Genomic DNA, 7,015 nt, shown 5'->3' on the forward strand with positions numbered 1-7,015 from the left:
CCCCCCCCCCCCCCACACGCCTTCCCCCGGGGGGGGGGGGGGGCGCGCACACACACACACACGCACACACACACACACACGTACGCACTCACTCAGCCCCCTCCCCCACAAAAAAATTCTCCCTCCACCTCCTCCTGCAAAATTATCCAAAAGAAACATGGGAAGTCTGTATAACTAAACCAGAAACCAAACCTAAATTTTAACTAAAAGACTGTCTTTGGATGTTTGCTTAAAGAAGAAGCTCTGGATGGAACCCTTAGATTGGTTAAATTATATTGGGAAAAAAAGTCAAACTAAAGATCAAACCACATGTAAAGCAACCTTTCAACAATGTAGAGCCCTATTTTTCTTTTTTATGATATGCCATTTTATTTACTCTTCCATTTTACAGGTGCATTTGTGATTAGAAATCAAAGTGTCTAACTGCCTCAAAGCTTTGCCTTCTGCCTCATCCAAAAGTAGAGAAAAAAATAAAAATGTTAGAGAAACTACAAAGTTTTCAGGCAAAAAGGAAAGAAAAAGAAAATGTAGTTAAGAATATGCCAAATGAAGTCACTGAGAGTTTTAGATTCATTCATTACTATTTGCATATGTTATTATGTATAGCAGGGCTGCCCAACTTCTCAATGGTCTGGGGCCGCAGGCCACAGACGAGGGCTGCAAACTGGTCCTTTGCCCCACCCGCAACTGCACAGGTAGTTTAACTCCCCAACACTGCCTGCACAGCCTTATCCTGCTCATGGCCAGGAGCACTGTGCATGCAGCTCCCAATCCGCTACCACGTGCAGCATAGGCAGCTCATCTTTACTCATGCTGGATATGAGTCTAGTGGAGGGCAACAAAAATAGTTAGGGGGCTGGGTTACATGACTTGAGGAGAGGCTGAGGCAACTGGGCTTATTTAGTCTGGAGAAGAGAAGACTGGCAGCCTTCAGCTACATGAAGGGGGGTTCCAAAGGGGATGGAGCTAGACTGTTCTCAGTCATAGCAGATGACAGAACAAGGAACAATGGTGTCAAATTGCAGCAAGGGTAGTTCAGGTTATATATTAAGAAGAACTTTCTCACTAGGAGGGTAGTAAACACTGAAAAAGGTTACCCAGAGAGATCACAGAGCATTTCCTTAGAAGAGTCAGCCTCTGGTTGTTTCAGGGCATACTCCAGGAGTGTACCCTGCACCACTTTTTTCAGCAGGTTATTTTTTTGATACCAGGATTTCATGCTTTCAAATGTAGAGTTCATGCTGCAAATCTTCAATTTTTTTTCTTCCCAGCATGCCTTTTGCAGCATCTCAAACTGATTGGAGATGCCATAACAAGCATGTGTGCACTCATCTGGATGTACCCAACCAGTCCATTAGGAGAAGTTTATACTGTATTTTTAATTAATAAAGTTAAATGGTTGTTTGACCTTTTGCAGCATACATAGACTTGGGCACTTAGCAAAATGTCTCTTAGCAAAGTAGTACTCTAACTGTTAAATTCAAGTACTTTTAATAATAAAGTTTATCAGAAGCTGTAATATAACTTTTGGTGAAGAATCCCATTTCTTTTTACAAAAGTGCACTGTAAAATATGCACTTTTGTATTAAAATTGGAGGAGTGAGAGGTGGCAGGGATTAGATGTAAAAAGAATTGTTTATCAGAAAAACAAATGTTTTCCCTTCAACTACTACTCTTCCTTCTATCATTATCAGGTAGCTTCTCAATACTTTATTATTATTATTATTATGATTTAGTAACAATCAGTGATTTGTTAAATATTAGTCAGGACTGAAAAAATAAAAAAAAATGCATTTTTCATTAATAATTTTAGAATACATCTCTATGAACATTGGAACAATGAAGTGAAAATAGAAAAAAAGAATGTTAACATTTAGCTATTTAAGAAGCAGAGACACAAGCCATTGCTGGATCTTAACTATTTGAATGTAACAATCACCTTGATGGAATAGAAACTTGCATATTAGAATTCATGAATAAAATACTGGCATTGCATATATTCTAAATGAGTTAATATAGGATTTTATACATCCATTTTTCAAAAGGAATATACAAACTGCTTAAGTGATCAAAATAATTATTGTTACCATACAACACTAAATTTATTGAAATATCACTGCTATAACATATAATTTAGATAATAAACGCAAAATAACAATGTTAAGTAATTTAAATGTATAGTTGAATATTACAGTACTAATAATATTGGGTAATAATTTTGAAAAACAATACTGTTCAGTGCTAATCACATTTAATGCAGGTGAAAGTTAGAGCAACTTGCAGTGCTGTCAGTGACAGATTTTCTGTACAGCTACAACTATAGCTGTAAAGCTCACTCTCCACAAGCACTCCAGAACTAATCCCAGTGCACGTCGTAAAAGTGGACCTAAACTTCATATGCCTATGTTCAATACGCTGAGTGTTTCTTGTTTTGAGTCCTAAGTATCTGAGGATTGGCCTCAGATACTGAAAAAGAGGAACTTGGGTATACAAAATCTATAAAGTGTTAAATCTGGATAGCTTAATAGGGGCAAAGCTTGGAATAGATGAAATTGTATATATTAAAAAAAATTGTCCTAGAAATGGGGAAAGTACTAAAAGTGTCAAATTTTAGATCCCTTAACTATCAGAACTTCAAACTATGGGCTTGGATCGCAGAAAAAAGGTATATGCTTTCATCTTCTTACCTTTTTTACAGCAGATATGTGTTAAAATGTTGTCTAACAATTGATGTACCGGTTTTGGGTGAAGTGTAGATATAATATGTAAGATAGTAAAAAATGTGTCTCGGATATATTAGTAACAGGAGATGGAATAATGCCTGCTACTGGTCTATTTAAACTTTCCTATTTATATAGGACTCAATTAAGAGACTTTACTTGTACTAGGAAAATATTTTATTTTCCTGGTAATGTCCTGTGCACTTTTAAAAACAACCATATGCCAGGAGAACTCTTGCAGGGTACAGCAAGTAAAACTGTAACTCCTCACTGGAATGGGTGAATTGCAACAATTTCAAGTACCTTGTTTTAAAGATCAAGGAATTTCAGATAAATGACACCTTCCCTCCATTTTATAATTCAGCCATCATACCTTTCCTCTTCCTACCTCTTACACAGGGGTGGGCAATTATTTTGGCTGGAGGGCCACTTAAGGAGTTTTGATGAGCTGTCAAGGGCTGCGTCCCCACTCATTGACAACAGCCCTTCCCCCTGGTCACCATCTTGGGGCTGGAAGTCCCGCCTCTACCCTCTGACCTTTGCCACCAGAGGTCCCTCCCTTTACCCCTGGAAGGACTTTTTTTGGGAAGGGGTTTTCCCAACTTGGAACTGAAAAAAAACAAAAAAACAAACAAACAAACAAAAAAAATATATATACAGGTTTCCCTCAATTTATATGGGTTTTTTATTTGTGAATTCACTCTTATGTGATGAGCATATTTAGACCCATAATTCATTATATGCAAGGTAAATTTGCTCTTGTATGATCAGCATAGATGCCCCGCCCCCCCCAGCAGGTAAGTCTGGCCCCACTCACCCCAGCCCCAGGAGTGGCCAACACTAGTTGCCTGAAGCCACTGGGCTGCACCATGCTCCTGGGCTCTAGGGTGAGTGCCAGGCCCTGTGCTGCCTGGGGCTCCACTTGTCTGCACTCACCTCTCCTCCTAGGCTGCACTGTACCCTGGTGCAGGCAGCTGGTGTTGGCTGCCAGCCCCACAGCCACAGTAGTGGCAGGGACCTATGCTTGCAGGCCAGATCCTGTGCTCCTCCTCTCCCACTCCAGGCTTCCCTGTCCTGGCTGAACAGGAGCAGCAGCAGCACTAGCCAGAAACTGTTGCTTGGTTGTGGGGAGGGAAACAGTCCCTCCCCCTCACTGCTGCTGGACAGTTCTTGGTGCAGCCACCTTGACCCTGTGCCACACTGGGCTGACCTACACTTCCATCACCACCGTCTCTGGGCTGCCCTGTGGCTGCTCTGCACTGTCACCACTGCCATGCTGGGCAGCTCAGAGGTGGTGGTGATGGAACCACAAGCCAGTCCAGTGTGGCGTGTGCTCCAGAAGCATGCATCAAGAACTGCCCAGCAGTGATGAGGGGGAGGGGCCACTTTCCCCCCATATCAAGCAACAGTTTCTGCCCAGCCACAGCTGCTGTTGCTGCTTCTCACTAGGGTGGGAGAGCCTGGGGCCCAAGCTCAGCAGCAGTGGTGCAGGAGATAAACTGCTGCTCAGCACAGGGTAAAGGTGGCCCCTCCCCCCAAGCACTGCCTTGCATCTGCTCTGCGCTGCCACCACTGTCCCACAGGGTAGCCCAGATGCCACGTTTATGTGGCATAGACACGGAGCAGCCCTGCGTAGGCTCTGTGAAGATACACCAGGAAATGCTGGCATTGGCAAGGGGGAGGGAGCACTCTTACCCCATGCTGAGCAGCAGTTTCTATCCTGTGCTGCCACTGCTGAGCCTGGATGGGTGAGCCCGGAGCAGGCAAGGGGTGCGCAGAGTTGGCACTGCACGTGCTGGTCCCTAGCCACAGTGGCAGCCAGAAGGAGCTGCTGTCACCCAGGCTGCCTAGAAAGGCAGTCCCGCTGTGGAGCCACCCCAGCCCTGCTGCATGCCCAGGGAGTGGCAGGAAGCGCTTCAGCCAGGTGGTACCAAAGGACCTGCCATGGGCTAGACAAAGCCACTCTGTTAGCCAGATCTGGCCCATGGGCAGTATTTTGCCCACCCCTGCTTTTATAGATTCCCTCAAATTCTTTCCTCCTCCCTGCAGCATGTTAACAACTTTCTGTTTACTTTTTTTTAATACTGTGTTTCTAAAAAAAGATGCTTCATTTCCTTTTGTTACTGAGATTAAAGTCAATGGAATCCTTGAAATAGAAAGATGTGAAAGTTGTCATAGAAGAAATGTTCAAAATAATGTAATGATATGCTGCATTTCTTATCAGCTAAAGCTATCGATATCTGTGTATATACACTATCTGTAACATTCTATACGATTGGTATATTCATTTTCTTAGACAAAAAAACTTATGCTAGGTTGCCAGCGGAGCCCTGGAATAAAACTCTGAGGCTTGATTACCCCTGGAAATATGAAACTTGTTTTTATCCAGTCAGAGTAGTGAGGTATTATGATCATTTTCCAAACTGGAATTTTGGACTGATCAGACACAGGCAACTAATTGATGGATGTTAGGACTGGCCCAGAGCCCATCCCTGCAGCCAAAGTTCCCCACTGCTGAATGCTGCCGGAGTCCCACATCTGTGGGCTGCATCCGAAGGCTCCACAGGCCAGATCTGGCCTGCAGGTTACAGGTTGCTGACACCTGTCTTCGTGTGTGTGTGCATGAATAACTCATGCCTCCTGAGGCTGGGGGGCATGGTGACTGCCCACAGGCAGCGGCAGCAGTGTTGGTGGTGGGGGTGGGTCGGCAGCAAGCAGGGACCATAGTAATATTCAAATTAACACAATCACAATAAATGTGATGCAATGTAAGTTATGCAGAATGACAAATACCATTTAACTGTTGTTTAAAGCCATATGGAAAAGGTATGCATGAGGGGGGAGGGGAATGAGACTATCAAACCTAAATAAAGCTGGTTCAGAGGGAATGTAATATAATATCCCCTTACATAGGATTGTTGATCTGGTGAAAGAATTAAGCTAGTCAACTGTACAGAGGTTACCTGGGGTTTTCAGATGGCAGGCAGGTTATAATGTGTCATAAATCTAATGTCTATATCTAGTTCATGATTTTTTGTATCCAGTAGATCTGTGAAGTTAAGTTTGTAGGCTTGTCTATGAAAGGCGTTGTGTAAATTCCCCTTGAAGATTAGAAAGGAGAGACTGGAGAGAAGGTCGTTATCTTGTGATGCGGGTGTTGTTTGTTTTCTCCTACATATTTTCATCGGGGCATTTGGTGCACTGGATGAGATGTATTGCATTTCTGGAGGTGCAGATGTAAGATGCAGGAATGGTAATGTTTCTGTTGTGGGGTGTAGTTATTGTGGGAATAGTAGAGATCTCTTGGCAGGTTTACATTTCTTATCCTGGCATTGTCTGGATACATTTGGTGTGGTTTGTGCCATAGCAAGTTTGCTTCTGGTGATGAGGTTAGCAAGGTTTGGTGCCTGTTTAAAGGCTAGGATGGGTAGAAAGATATCTTTAAGAATTGGGTTGTAGTATGGGTTGCAATTGTTTGAGGATTTTCCATGTAGGTTCCAGGGAAGGAAGGAATGTCATAACTAATGGTATGTGATTCATGTGGATTTTCTTTTTGTACTGCAGCAATTCTTCACGTGGTATCCAGGTGACTCTTTCAAAAGTGTGATCTCTCTCTCTGGAGGAGTGTCCTTGTTGGGTGAAAGTCTTTTTGAGATTTGTGAGGTGCTGGGTATTCTCCTCAGTGCAAATTCAGTGGTGTTGGAGGTCTTGGCTATAAATTACAGCTTCCTTGGTGTGCATAGGGTATATATGGTGGATTGTATTTTATCATTATGGACGTTGATTGCAGTGTCTAAAGAAGAGATGTTGGTGATGGAGTATTCAAGAGAGTCTAATGGAGGGGTACTGATTATTGAATGTGTGATGGAAATCAATGAGAGACTGCAGGTTTTTCATCCAAATAATGAAGATGTAATCTATATATCATTAAGTGTAGCATGGGTTTGAAGGTGTAGCTCTTGAAGAATTCTTCTTCCAGGTGGGCCATAAAAGGTTTGGCATATTGTGGCTGTGTCCAGATGAGCACACACATGCCTCTTGCCCCACCACAAAGAGGTTTGAGGTGGGGCAAGAAGCATGTGCAGGAAAGAAAAAATGTTTCCCATGTCACTGGCCAGGCCACATATTCAGCACCAGGGCTTCAGTGCTGATAAGTAAGGGATTGGGGGAGGGGCTGGAAGAGGGGGGAGGGGACAATGGGGACTCACCTCGGGGCTACACATGCAATTAATTCAAAGTTTGACCCCTGCACTGCCCAGCTTTACCCCCTGCCAGCCCCCTGAGGCCCCCGACCC

The sequence above is a fragment of the Alligator sinensis genome, unplaced genomic scaffold (assembly GCF_000455745.1).
Source record: "Alligator sinensis unplaced genomic scaffold, ASM45574v1 scaffold112_1, whole genome shotgun sequence".
Classification (NCBI taxonomy): domain Eukaryota; kingdom Metazoa; phylum Chordata; order Crocodylia; family Alligatoridae; genus Alligator; species Alligator sinensis.